Genomic DNA, 14689 nt, shown 5'->3' with positions numbered 1-14689 from the left:
GGCTAGCAAAGCATTCTGTTCCTATGCGGGGGGAGGGTGGAGTGGTGTGTGAGTGATGTCACCCACCAGACTGGGTAAGTGGGGAGAACAATGCTCTGAGCTGTTGTGCGGCCAAAGTAATCTGCCAGGTAGATTGCTAGCCAAGAGGGCTGTACACACACTGGATTCTTGGCAGAGGTGGTAATTATCATCCATCACTGCAACGTTTCATCTAGCCTGTGTATGGCGCTTTATACTTTTAACCATAGACCCTGAACAAGCACGCAGATCAGATGTTTTTGACTGAAGCCTCACTGGATTAGCTGCATACTTAAAGAGAAACTCCCACCAATAATTGAACTTTATCCCAATCAGTAGCTGATACCTCGTTTTACATGAGAAATCTATCCATTTTCACAAACAGACCATCAGGGGGCGCTGTATGACTGATATTGGGGTGAAGCCCCTCCCGAAGTACCGAGGTACTTCTGGCAGTTTCCGGTCTGTGAACCTTGTTGCATTGTGGGAAATAGCTGTTTACAGCTGTTTCCAACTGCCAAAAAAAGCATGCAGCAGCTACATCACCTGCCAATAGTAAAAATGTCTCCATGTGATAAATGTCAGAATGTGAATCAGGGATTTAAAAGATTTTACAATGGACAAATACTGACTAAATCATAATTATTGTAAAAATGAAGCATTTTTTATTACATTATTTTCACTGGAGTTCCTCTTTAAATCAGGTGTGTGATTCAGACAATATTGATGCCTGAAAGATCAACAGGACTGCCAGGCAACTGGTATTGAACTGGAAATAAATATGCCTCCATATCTCTCTCACTTCAGATGTCCTGTATGTAAACATGACAGAAGATCAGGCACGTATTGGCCTGCGGGGTCAGGAGGACTTTTTCCCCAGGCTGCCTCCTCCTCAAATAGTCAGGGCTGCCTGGGCTGCTGAGGTAGTGACACCTTTAAATTAACGTTTAAGCAGTGCCATGGCCACAGCAATTGAATTTGTGCCCTTACCCCCCCCCTCCCCCCCCCCCCCCCTCCTGCTCCTACTAGTCCTGATGCCTCTTTGTGTTTGGACAGAGGCTGCAGGGCATTAGCTGAGCTCCTGCTCCTCCCATGAGACTTCTTGCTCATTTGTTGTCATCAGTGCCATGGTGGTGCACTGTTAAACTCCTTACCCCAACTTGGAGCAGAATCAGACTGAGCCCAGGACAGTTACGGTACACTGTCATTGACTGAGCAGCAAAGCAGACGAGGTCAGAGAAGTGGGAGTCACTTCCAGCTGCAGTCAGTCAAACCAGATTATTTCAGGTGTCATTGTGTATGTGTTGGGGGTCTCCAAGCTTTAGAGTAGCTGTATTAAAATATGAATGGGAGGGGGTGCAGGCTGAAGCAGAGTTATAGTGTAATATGGTGGGTTCAGGCAGCAGAAGAGAGAAATACAGTATGGAGGGTGGCAGAATGCAGCAGAGGGGCCATAGTGAAATATGAGGAGGCAGGATGTAGCAGAGGGTCTATAGTGAAATATGCAGGTATGCAGGTACAGCATGTAGCAGAAGGAGTGGCATAGTCAGATATGATGGAGGTGGTGGGGGGGGGGGGGGTTGTAATCTGCAGCAGAGGAAGCAAATATTGAGGGAGACAGGGACAAGCAGTGTGGCTGCATTGGCCTCAATTCACTAAGGTTAACTCCTGTCTTTAATAACTCTTCAGAGCTTTTTTACAGTTATCACAATTATATCACCATGGTGATAACTGTAAAACAGCTCAGAAGAGTTATTAAAGACAGGAGTTAACCTTAGTGAATTGAGGCCTTTGTGGGGGAGTGGACACATGCTTCAAGAGCACTTTTGTTTTCATTAATTCACAAACTAAACATGACATTTACTCACCTGCTTGCTGTAGAACCCTAAATATATGCAGAACCCCCTGCCCCTTCATCAGAAAAAGCGTCATGGCATTTTTCTGAAGGCCGGGATATCTTTTCACGGTCTGTCCAGCAGCTCTGGGGCCTACTCATTTAAGATTCCCTCTCTATATTTAGGATTTTACAGCGAGCTGGTAAATAAGTGACATTTTTGGTTTGTAATTCATTCCTATTAGAAAACCAATATTCAACCCCCCACCACCACCTCGAGGAGGAATCTTGCGCTATTAGTTCACCACGGCAGAGCTGCTGGCTGGACTGTGACAAGATATCCCAGCCTTCTAAAAAGATCGTCATGGCACTTTTTCTAAAGGGAGGTGGGGTGCTCAAGAGTTTTGGACATATTTATGGTTTTTCAACAAGCAAGAGAGTAAATGTTGTGTTTTGTGAATTATTGCTATTATGACTATTACAAAATGATAGTGCCTTTGACATTAAGGTTGAGCACACTTCATTTAGGCACACTGAGTACCTTTGACTTGGGGGGCAGTGGTTGCACTAAGGGTGAACATACTGCATAGGTGGGCTGTTTTTAGGCACGCTTAACTGATGATTGAGGGGCAGTGTCTATGCTCTGCCTAATGACATGACTGTCCCCATGTGTTCTGTGAAGTTGTATTATGTGGGTGGCAGACATTGCTGCATTTCAAATGTGGGAAATGTTTGCTGCTTTTCTTTTGTAGAGAAATGTTTGCTGCAGTTCATATGTGGGGAAATGTTTGATTCAGTTCATATGTGGGGACATTTTTTGCTGTTTCATATGTGGAGAAATGTTTGCAGTGTTTTATATGTGTGGAAAGATTTGCTGCGTTTCATATGTGGGGAAATGTTTGCTGCATTTCACATGTGGGGAAAGGTTTGCTGTGTTTCTTATGTGGATAAATGTTTGCTGCATTTCATATGTGGATAAATGTTTGCTGCATTTCATATGTTGATAAATGTTTGCTGCATTTCATATGTGGATAAATGTTTGCTGCATTTCATATGTGGATAAATGTTTGCTGCATTTCATATGTGGATAAATGTTTGCTGCATTTCATATGAAGATAAATGTTTGCTGCATTTCATATGAGGATAAATGTTTGCGTTTCATATGTGGGGACTGTTTGCTGCATTTCTTATGTGGTATAACATTTGTTGCATGTTATATGTGGGTAATGACTTTTGCATTTCATATTTCTACCTAAAGATCACCATACATGAGGATCTCATGCTGTAATCCCTTTCTTTGTTTTTTGTTGTCAATTTTTTTTTATTAAATTGCAAAATAACGAGTACATACACATATGCATAGATTTGAGTACATAACGGTAGGCATATTTAGATATACTTATTGTATGCCCCATGGCATTTTGAAAAGTAAAGTAAAAAAAAACAACAAAATAAAATAACTTGGCTAAAGAAAAAACTTAAACAGAATATTAAACATCAGAAGGCTGTACAGTGAAACATGTACATTCACAGTCACTTGGTGTGGAAGAGCTTCATATCAGTGCAAACTGCCTCACGTAGAGGCTAGGTCATATGCAAATTGGGGTGGGAGCTGGCAGCACTGAGGCAACAAATACCAGCGCCCTCCATGGGAGCCACAGGCTGAACTTATAAAGTATGGGCTAAAGCAAGGTCCACCAGTCGGGGTGGTGGGCTATCAAGAGTTTGAAAAGGCCGTGGGTACCATTGGTACTAGGTCTCGAACATTGGGAGGGGGTCAAAGCAGATACCGCTCCTCAGTGGATGGTCCTGACAAGTGTTTGTATCCTTCATAAGGGGTAGGGGGAGAGGTGGGAGAGGAAGATGAGAGAGAAATAGATGAGTGAGGAGAAAAAGAAGAGGGGGAAGAGTCAGAGGAAAGAAAGAAAAGGAAGAACAGAGTAGAAGAAGGGTCAACCCTGGCGCCGCCCGAGATCAGAGAAGATTAGTGTGTATGGCTCATACGTTTGTTTGTTTGTTCAATTAAGTAATTGGTTTATTCATTAGGTCCCTTAAAGCTTTACACAGAAGCCAAGTGGGGAGGGCTATGGTGCCATTAAACTGTTGTGAGAGATTGGGGTAGGTCCTGATGGTATTGGTTAATGTATGGGAGCCAAACTTTTTCAAAACGAGGAAGGGAATCATCTAGTATGGCCTTCATTTTGTCGAAGCAGAGGGCGCTGCTCAAATTAGTCCTAAATTTGGATATAGATAAGGTGGGGGTCTTCCATGCACCTGCAATGACTCTCTTCCCTGCTAAGCATATGTGTGAGAGCAATTTGTATTGGGAGTTAGTTATGACCGGTGGACGCAGTCCCAGTACTGCAACCTCAGGGGCCTTGGGAACCTGGACTTTGATAGTGGAGTATATAACCTGGTATATTCTGATCCAAAACCTCCGGGCCCTCGGGCAAAACCCCCACACATGAGAGAGAGTCCCCCTCTGGCCGCATCCACGAAAACACAGACCATTACAGTTAGCATCAAATTTTGCAATGCGGTCTGGGGTGAGGTACCATCTTAGGAGAACTTTATATTGGGTCTCCACAAGGGAGGCACTTATGGAGCATTGCGGGGTGAGTAACCAGATATTAAATAGGTCCTCCATTTCGAAGGTAGAATTAAGGTCAAGTTCCCATTTTGCTACATAGGAGGGCTTGGGGAGGCCAGAGGGGGACACAATGCACCTGTATAGTAGGGAGATCAGACCCGGAGATCCCGGATCAGAGGCACATACATGCTCAAAGCATGTGCGGGTCAAGAGGGAGCCATGTCCTTTGACAACCTGAGAGAGAAAATGTGAAATTTGCAGGTAGCGAAAGTACTCCTTTATGGGTAGCTGGTGTTTCTCTGTAAGGAGTGCAAAAGACCTGACTGAGGTGTCAGTGACTAGGTCGTACAAAATCGTGAGATGTTTCGAATGCCACCAGCGGAAGGCAAGCACAGTTCAAAATCAAGATGACCTAAAAAGGAGGTGAGAGGAAGGTGTTGGGGATATTAGATTACGTTTAATTTTAACTGTGTCCCAAATTTTAAGAAAATGTGTGATAATCGGATTTTTAATATTTTTTCGTCAGGCAGAGGGTAACCAGAGCAAGTTCCCGAGGGAGATGGGGGAGCATATGGATTGCTCTATTTTAACCCACAACGGGGGGTGCGACAACTCGTGCCACATAGCAAGTTGTGAGATCTGTGCGGCTCTATAGTAGGCGTTAATATTCGGAGCCCCTAAGCCACCGTCCCCTTTCAAGCGAGTCAAGGTGCTCCTAGGGACCCTTGGTCTGGTTTTTACCCAAATAAATGAAAACATGGAAGATTGTAAGCGTTTGAGGATCGGAATAGGGATATTTACGGGCAGCACACGAAAGGCATAGAGTAGCCTGGGCACGATCACCATCTTGGTTGCAGCAATGCATCCAATCCACGAAATACTATTATTATTGTTATTTAGTATTTATATAGCGCCGACATCTTCCGCAGCGCTGTACAAAGTATATTGTCACTTAACTGTCCCTCTGAGGGGCTCACAATCTAATCTCTACTCTAGTCCTATGTCTATATTGTGTAGTGTATGTATCGTAGTCTAGGGCCAATTTTTTTTTAGGGGGAAGCCAATTAACTTATCTGTATGTTTTTGGAATGTGGGAGGAAACCGGAGTACCCGGAGGAACCCCACGCAGACACGGGGAGAACATACATACTCCTTGCAGATGTTAACCTGGCTGGGATTCAACCGGGGACCCAGCGTTGCAAGGCGAGAGCGCTAACCACTACGCCACCATGCTACTATATCGCTTCCAGCATTCCATAGATTGGAGAACACTTTTAATCAAGCCTGGGTAGTTTGCCTGGTACATGGAATGATATGAGTGCGTGATAAAGACGCCCAAGTATTTTAGTTTAGTAGGTTCCCATTTAAATTCAAATGAGGATTGTATAGCCTCGAGTTCCGTGAGGGGGAGGGAGATGTTGAGGGCTTTTGATTTGGAGGCCTGAAATATCCTCAAATAATAAAAGGATGTCAGCGAGATCAGATAAGGAGTCATAAGCCTTCGTGAGTGTCAGGACTACGTCATCAGCGTACATACATAACTTATGTTGGTGTCCAGCCAGGGAGAACCCCCCAATGCCCTCGTGTTTGTTGATTACTATAGCAAGGGGCACTATAGCGAGCGCAAATAAAATAGGGGATAGGGGGCATCCCTGCCTAGTGCCCCTGCGGACAGGAAAGGCGTCCAACCTGTAACCACAGTAATGTATGAATGCCTGCGGGGAGTGATAAAGTGCCTGGACCCAGCATAAAAAATTAGGACCAAAACCCCAATGGGAAAGCAAGAGGAACAGATACTCCCACGATACTGTATCAAACGCCTTATGAATGTCAAGGGAAAGTAGCATCATGGGAGTATTCGCCCGCTCCGCTGAGGATATAATCTGTAGCAAGCGCCTGACATTATCTCCCGCCTGACGACGTGGCATGAAACCTACCTGGTCCAGTCCAACTAGTGAGAAAATGCCTTCATTAAGCCGAGTGGCTAGAATCTTTGCCAAAATCTTAATGTGTATATTAAGTAACGAGATAGGTCGGAAACTGGACCAGGTAGTTTGATCTGTTCCAGGCTTCGGTATCATGCTGATGGCAGCAGTATGGGAATCTACTCCGGGTTTTACCCCTTGTAACAAGCAATGAAAGGCTTTTAACAGGTAGGGGGAGAGGATGTGCGAGAAATTTTTGTAATAGCAAGAGGGAAACCCGTCGGGACCGGGTGCTTTTTTAGTTTTGAGGGTTTGAATCGCTTGCAATATTTCTTCATTGGTTATGGGCTTTTCAAGGTTGAGTTTAAATTGATCAGCAAGGGGAGGGAGGGGGCAAGTGTCTTAAATATTCTTGAGAAGTGTAAAATTAATGCTGGCGGGAGTCTGGTAGATTTTGGAGAGACCTGTCCGGAAGATTTGCACTATTTTGTTGGGGTTGCTAGTGAAAGTTGTATCATCTAAGCGGAGCTTTAGTGCCTTAAAGTTCGGGTCAGTGTGCCTCAACCTGCGCGCTAGCATCGTAGAGGTTTGTTGCAGTTCACATAAAAGTGAAATTTATTCCATCTCAGGCGTTTTTCGGCTATACTAGTTAGTACACCTAATTAATTATTAAGTGCTTCTGCCGCTTTAAAGCAGGCCTGTTTATTATAAGGTGAGGGATCAGTAGACAGGAGCTCTGCGGCTTTTGTGTATTCAAGTTCAAGTTGGTGTAATTCCTGCAGTCTGCACTTTTTCCTGTTGGAGGCAATGCTAATAATGTGGCCCCGAAGAACTGCTTTGTGGGCCTCCCAGACAGTGTAGTCAGACACTTCCGCATTACCAGAGTTTAACTGGAAGTAATCTTTTAGCTGTCCCTCCAGGGTAGCAACTATTGTGGGGTCTGAAAGGAGCGATTGGTTGAGAGACCAACGTAGCCCTGGGGGCTTAGATATTATAGAAGAGAGAGTGATGGTCACTATACAGTGATCTGACCATGGAATAGCTTTTATCTGAGCATTAATTAATTTAGGAAGAAGATTAGTGTGAATGAGACAGTGGTCAATACGGGATTGTGAGTTGTAGGGATGAGAAAAGAATGTGTATTCTTTTTTAGTGGGGTGCAATTCTCGCAAACTGTCTGCCAGGGAGGCGGATCTTAGGAGGTCTGATTGTTTAGCATGGCGGAGTTCCACAGGGTTAGGGCTGGGCGCATTAGGGCTATCTCGATCGAGGTGGGGGCGTAAGCACATGTTGGAGTCTCCACAAGCAACAATAGTCCCTAATGCGTGCGTCCGCAGGAGGTCCACAAAGTGTTTTAGGAATGGTAATTGGTCAGTATTGGGGGTGTAGTAGGAGGCAATAGTGACCTCTACATCATGGATTGAACCCACGAGTAGGAGGTACCTTCCATCAGGGTCACTAATTTCTCTTTTACAGATAAAATTGACTGAACTTCTAAACGCTATTAGTATGCCTCTATGCTTAGTGGGGGCACTAGCGGTGTAAAACTGCGGGAAAGTACGGTGTTGGTATGTCGGAGCGTAAGATTTAGGGAAGTGGGTCTCCTGCAAACAGATATCGGCATGAGTGGCGCGGAAGTGGGAGAATGCCTTAGAGCGTTTAATAGGTGAGTTTAGTCCTTTGACATTTAAAGAACATATGTTCAAAGCCATTGTATTGGGGAAGAGAGCTGCGTAAAAAGAGGGCTAAGCCAGGAGTTCCAGCATAAGGAGACCAGAGGCGGAGCCAGGGAGACCAAAACAACAGAGAAGATGAGAGAGAAGGAGAGATTAAGAACGGAAAAGGGAAGAAGAGGGGAAAAAGTAGAACAGAAAGTAATTAGTGAAGTGAAAAAGGACAATGAAGAGAGCACCTGAAACATCAGGGACTCTCTTGGGTGTCAGTTTGATGCTATTTAGCATCAGTGCGTACCCATGGGGCCACATCAGATTGGGGCTCGTAGGGTACATGTGGGGGCATGAGGTGGAGGAGGGGGGGGGGCAAAATTTAAATCTTGATGGTGATAGGGTAAATAGGTATCATTTTGAAAGGGGTAAATAGACCAGAGAACCAAATATGTTGAAATATGAGGGGGAAGGTCTTTATCTGTAAGGCGACTATTGCTCAGAGGGGGCAGAAGTGCGGACAATAATTAATGATTATATTATATTATGTGCGCTAAGGTAGCCCTGAGTGGTGAAGCTTCCTGAAAGTTTGAAGCATCAGGGTCCCCGTTGCCCCGCCAGAGGAGTGGGAGAGGGAAGGAAACCTGATGGCCACGTGCCCATCACAACTCCCAGGGCGGGGGGAGGGGGGGCCACGACGGTATAATATAGGACATGCAGCATATGTAGGGAGGCTGTATTGAACATAAACAATAACGGTATCTATGACAGTCTATGGAGAGTTAGAATTATAAAACACTTTGAAAATATTTTTAAAAGTTTTTGAGGGTCCCCATCACCCCACGCCAGAGGCCGCCACAGGGGAAAGAAAAAGAGAGTAATCTTGCTGTAGAACCTCGTGGCGCGGGGGGTGGGAGAGCCCCGTAGTCATGCATAAAATAAACGTTTCAAGATTAAACATGTGCAGCCAGATAGGAACGGTAGGTATCAATGGCTAGCAAAAATAGTGAGAATAGTGAAAGTTAAGTGCAGGCTGAGCTATGCATGGCTTAGTTCTGTTCAATGTTTATGGCAGAAAACCGCGCTGTGCACCGTAAAGATAGCATGGGCAAGCCTGGTTAGGGTCCAGAAACACAAAACAATGTAGCTTGAAAAAATAACAACATGGTGGTAGAAAAGGGCACTCAGTCTTCTCAGCAATCGTAGTCCGGAGAAGGACTGCGAAAATGGAGCTTGGATGCGGAGTAAGCAAAGTTCCAATAAAGTCAGTGTAGCTGGGTAACGGGTACCAGCAAACAAAAGTGCTTATGAGCAGGGAGATTCAAAGAGTTTCCGAACACAGTGGCGAGATCCTCTATAAACAGACGTGCGAATCGCACGGTGTTAAGAAAGGGGGATCAGGCCAATATGGAAGTAGGCACATAGGTGCAAAAAATAAAGGTAAAAGAACACTTATCTGGCAGGCCAGGGAACATTCTGGAAGACCTGGGATGAAAGTTGGTGCAAGCTTGTTGGCGGTTTCTAGGGCACCTTTGATCCTTAGGAGACGCCGGAGCCTGCTGAGGGGACTGTTGAGAAGAAGCTTCTGCTTGGCTCTGCGGCTCCTGCCTAGGCTTTGGCGGTAGGGGTAAACCCAGTAGTCGGAATCGATCCCTGGCATCATCTAAGGAGCGAATAATCTGCAACTTGTCTTGCCAGGTGAATATTAACTGGAACTGGAATCTCCATTTGTAGCGAACCACTTTTTCTTTAAAGAGACTCTGTAACATCAAAAACATCCCCTGGGGGGTACTCACCTTAGGTGGGGGAAGTCTCGGGATCCTAATGAGGCTTCCCACGCCGTCCTCTGTCCCATGGGGGTCTCGCTGCAGCCCTCCGAACAGCCGGCGACAGACCCGACTGTCAATTCAATATTTACCTTTTCTGGCTCCAGTGGGGGCGCTGTGGCTGCTTTCGACTTCGAAGTAGATGGAAATACACGATCTCATTCGGGTCCGCTCTACTGCGCAGGCGCCGGAAACTTGAGCCTGCGCAGTAGAGCAGACCCGACGGCGATCGGGTATTTCCGCCTACTTCGGAGCCGAAAGCCATCAGAGCGCCTGCGCAGGAGCCGGGAAGGTAAATAATGACGTCCTCTTGTACGGAGGGCCGCAGCGAGACCCCTGAGGGACGGAGGATGGTGTGGGAAGCCTCATTAGGATCCTGAGGCTTCCCCCACTGGAGGTGAGTACCCCCCAGGGGACGTTTTGACGTTACAGATTCTCTTTAAGGATTTGCAGATATGGTTTCAGCTCCCTGCGCTTAGCAAGAGTGGCGGGAGCCAAGTCAGCAAACAACTGGTATTTATAGCCTTGAAAGGAGAGGTCAGGTTTGGATCTGGCGGCCTGCAGGAGCTTTTACTTAGTCAGGTAATGATGTGTCTTCAAGATTATATCACGGGGAACGCCATTAGTTGTTTGGCGGGTCAGAGCTCGATGAACCCTGTCCATCTCCAAGCCTTCAATAGGCGCATTAGGAAGAAGTTCCCGAAATAGTGCCGTGGCAAAGCCCTGTAGATCTTGGACCGTTTCGGGGATTCCTCTGATCCATAGATTTTCTCTACGTGACCGGTTTTCAGAGTCCTCTTGTTTCTCGTGAAGTGAGCGGACCTCTTCTTCGTGTCCCTCTAGGACCATGGTAGGGTTGTCCAACCTGTCCTCAATGGCGGACGTGCGCTGTGCAAGAAGGCGGATCTCACGTAGGAGCTCACATCCGAGCTGCTTGTTCGTGCCTGTAACTTCTTGCCGGATAATATTTCTGAGCTCATCGAGAGTGAGTTGCTCAGGGAGGGAGGCAGACTTGCCTGCTTGAGAGGCGGCGGAGGGAAATAGTTCTTGGCTGTCTGTGGAGTGTTGTTCTGGCTCGGTTTCCAGAGCGAACGCCATCTTGGGAGATTCAGGCGGGGAGCTTGCAGCGGTGCTTTTAGTTCCCGTTCTGGCTCTGATGCTAGATGCCATACTTGGATAGAACGGCAGCACCTTGCGGAGACCGATACTGCGGGGCTGGTCTTGATTGGTGTGGTATTTACCCGGTTAGGAATAGATGTTCTCCCCAGACTCGAGCAGGACCGAGATCAAGCGGCCATCTTGGTCAGCTGCACGCATGCGCCCCCCCCCCTTTCTTTGTTTTAATAAACTTTTATTGTTTATAAAATAAATAAAAAAAAAAAAAAGATAACCACACCCATCTAGATTTCCACCCAATGTTCCAAAGTGATTCCTTTCAGAAAAGAATCAATTCCTACCACAGACAGCACATCAATTTTCAATAGATTTCAGCAGGAAAAGTATTGAAAATCAATCTGCAGCGTTGTACAGTTGGATACAGTGCAACACTATGGGCCATAGATCTACCCCCTCTCCTGCCCTCCCTGTTTTGACCAAGATTTTCCGCTTCATCTGATCAATACTTTCAATTGTTTTTTGGGGCTGCCACGAAAAGGCTGTTAGGCCTGTGGTTTCCCCCCAGTCCTCCTTTAAAGAAGATTCTTCTGTGCAGAAATCTTTGACTGACTGTGCTAGCTCTGACGCAAGTTTCATAATTAGTTGAGCAGTCAGTGGAAACACGGAGAGGAAATGGGGAAAGACCTTTTAACTCAGGAACAATAATTTATTGGTTAGTCATTTTCAGAAATTACATGATAGTCAGATTACTCATCTAGACATTTTGGCACTGGCTACTGAAGTACATGTCTAGTATCTAGTAAGCACAATCTTTGTTGATCCAAGTTTTCTTGATTGTGATGAAAAAAAGTAGTAGATTAAACCTAGCTATGCATGAGATGATCATGGCACAGTATGGCAACAAAATCAGTACCTATTTGATTGGAATTTGATAAAATAGTGCTCTATTCCTACCATACAAAGCAAATTTAATTTTGATAGATTTCTGTAGAAATGTATTGAACATCAAATGAACCAAAAACATTGTACTGCTCACTGCAGTGCAGTGCTATGGGCTATTGATCCCCCCCAACTCTGGCCCCTTCTCATAGCACAGAGATATTCCAGCATGTCCTATCAATTGATTGGATATGCTGGAGCATTAAGGTGGCCACTAATGATACAATCTTTTTAGTCAATTTCAATGCAAAATAAGGGAATGCCTAAAGTATCCATTGAAAGTATTTGCTCAGTTTACGCTTCTACTACATAGAATTTAGTAAGATTGGACAATAAAAATGGGATCACTGGTGGCCACCATTAGCTTACTGACTGAAAATGGTTCTTTTGCTTTGTTTTTCTATTCACATCTTCAGTCACAATATTATTGCATTTTGCTTTAATGCATTTTTCGGAAGATTTTTTTTTTTAAGAAAAATGAGGCTTTATTCAAAATAAAAATTAGCATTATATATGAACTGTCTTATAAAAAGATGTATATGACAATCTCTGGTTATCTTAGTCTGAAGACTCTCTACACAAGGTCTTGACGCTGGGTATAAGAGGAAAACTGAAATGTGGATCTGTGCATCATACAGGTCTATTTAAAAAGTGAGGTACAGATGATTCTCCAACTTTCATGTGCTGAATAGCCCATTTATTGTTCTCCCTACTGAGACTAGAAGGGAATTGATGCCCTCCCTTGGTTAACAGTGCCAATAAATAGCTCCATTTTAAAAAGCAGTACTGTTGTCAGCATAAATACCTGTATGATGGGGCTAGCATTGTGTGGCTCACAAGCTGCTTGCTGTTTCACAGGCAGTCACGTCACTCTCTGTGAAGGGCTTTACTGTCCTGGAGCTAGCATGTCACTTGTGAGTCAGACAATGGCAGCCAGTTTGACAGCTATTTAGCTTAATGGCATATTCCTGTTGTTTGAAAGTAAAATAATGGAGGTAATAACTCTTTTCCACATAATATACTCTTGCTGAAGACTTTTATCTGTCCTTTGGTGTTCTTTTAAATAAACATGCGTAATTGGATGTAGCTCACACAAGATGTCTGATGTCTCAAGATTTCCTTCAGCTTTCATTCCGGACTTCTTCACAGTGACTAATTGTTGGCTGTGCTTGGCTTTTATCATAGTAAAATTACAGCTCAATTAATACGGCATGAAAGCTGAGGAAAACACTGGATGTTGGTTCAAGTAGAGAAGAGTCCTCTAATGTCTTTATTAAAACTTGAATCATTAACGTTTGATAGCGATAATAAAAACCATGGCATTTTACCATGTAAACATGCAGCCCTTAAGAAACAAAACCGCTTAAAAGCTGTGGCCAGTTACTTGTTGAGCACATGTGTCTTTGAGAAGAGTTTTAATTTTGCCTCATGTTCTGTCTTCAAGATGTTTGCACTAAACACTGTCATTATGATGCAATGATGTGTTTGCTAACATGGATGAGAGTCGCTGAACATGAAGACTTAACTAACACAGAAGCACGGCTATATCAGTGTTCAGTCTTTTAAAGCTTGACTCTAGGCACAGTTGTAGATGTACCAGAAAAAAAGCTTTATGAACAGTTTACAAATGCTGTCTTTTTTCCACCATATGTAGTTGCTTTTAGCGTGACTGAGGGCCAGTGCTTCCATGGGTCACACTGGAAAATTTCCCAGTTCCTTTCAGCTCCTTAGGGGCCTTCAATTCACCTTAGGTTACCACCACATCCAAGCTTCTGCTTCAGAGGCCGCCTGGCTGAGGCCCTCCTGTGACTTAATCCCAATGCAAATTGAGTTCAAATAGTGTAATCCCTGTAATCCTTTCGTATTTCATGTCCATCTGTTTCTTCCAACCATCCTTGGGATGAGATTATTATGGCTGCAATATATAGACTAGAGAAGATAATAAAATATACCTGTTAAAATGATACACTGGGGGCATTATGGCTGCACTTGATGTATTATTAATATTTAGTATTTATACAGCACCAACCTCTTCCGCAGCACTGTACAGAGTACATTGTCTTGTCCCTTTACTGTCTCTCAGAGGGGCTCACAATCGAATCCCTACCACATTCATACGTTGATGTTGATGTACTGAGGACATTACCACTATATTTGTTCTATGGGGATATGTAAGACGCATTGACTGTGAATTGAATGTGTTGGCTTTATTTTCAGCATAATGCTTTCTCATTGTTTTTCAGCATAAAGGCTCACTAGTATCTATGTATGGAATTGAACTTTACCACCAGTACAGTATTAAAATGTAAGGGCCTGATGTTCATTTTTGCCCTGTGTGCTGTACCGTAGTGTTTATTGTTCCAGCCTAGTAAAGATATAGCTAGAGGCAGAGAGAAGTAAAGTGCACAATGGGAGATTTAGACAGGGGGACAGGGGGTGAGGATGGTTACATCAGGGGAAATGGACAGAAGATAAAAACACAATAGAAGAGCAGTAGGACCTAAGGGAAAAATAAATGTGAGTATGGGGAAGGGAAGAGGCACCAGGGGAAAAGGCCTGATGAGATGCAGCAAATAACTATTCTACTTTTGCTCTTGTTTCCTTTGCACCAGTTTTGGAAACTGACCCGTTTTTTACAGGAAACATCAGGTATTAAAAAGCTGAAATGGAGATGGATGCACTGACTCATGTTCCAAGCTGAGATTCAGCCAAAATCTTTTTTTTCAGCTTTCTAGACAGCCTGGGGATGCGTTAGAACCTCTGCCTGTTTGTTATTA

The 14689-nt window shown here is 44.4% G+C and overlaps 1 protein-coding gene and 1 long non-coding RNA gene across 4 annotated transcripts in view; one reads left to right on the top strand and one right to left on the bottom strand.

The window, feature by feature from the left end:
- GALK2 (galactokinase 2) overlaps positions 1 to 14689 on the top strand; it is a 306129-nt gene that overhangs the window by 179296 nt on the left and 112144 nt on the right. The gene's annotated exons all lie outside the window — the stretch shown is intronic.
- Positions 13516 to 14689, bottom strand: part of LOC137563222 (uncharacterized) — a 31830-nt gene continuing 30656 nt past the window's right edge. Inside the window, exon 3 of the long non-coding RNA XR_011030293.1 lies at positions 13516 to 13841. This is a non-coding gene — a long non-coding RNA (uncharacterized lncRNA). The remainder of the gene's footprint in view (positions 13842 to 14689) is intronic.

This window comes from Hyperolius riggenbachi, chromosome 3, assembly GCF_040937935.1.
Source record: "Hyperolius riggenbachi isolate aHypRig1 chromosome 3, aHypRig1.pri, whole genome shotgun sequence".
In the NCBI taxonomy this organism is placed as follows: Eukaryota; Metazoa; Chordata; class Amphibia; order Anura; family Hyperoliidae; genus Hyperolius; species Hyperolius riggenbachi.
Note: the sequence above shows the minus strand (reverse complement) of the source record. Positions and strands in the feature narration are given on the sequence as shown.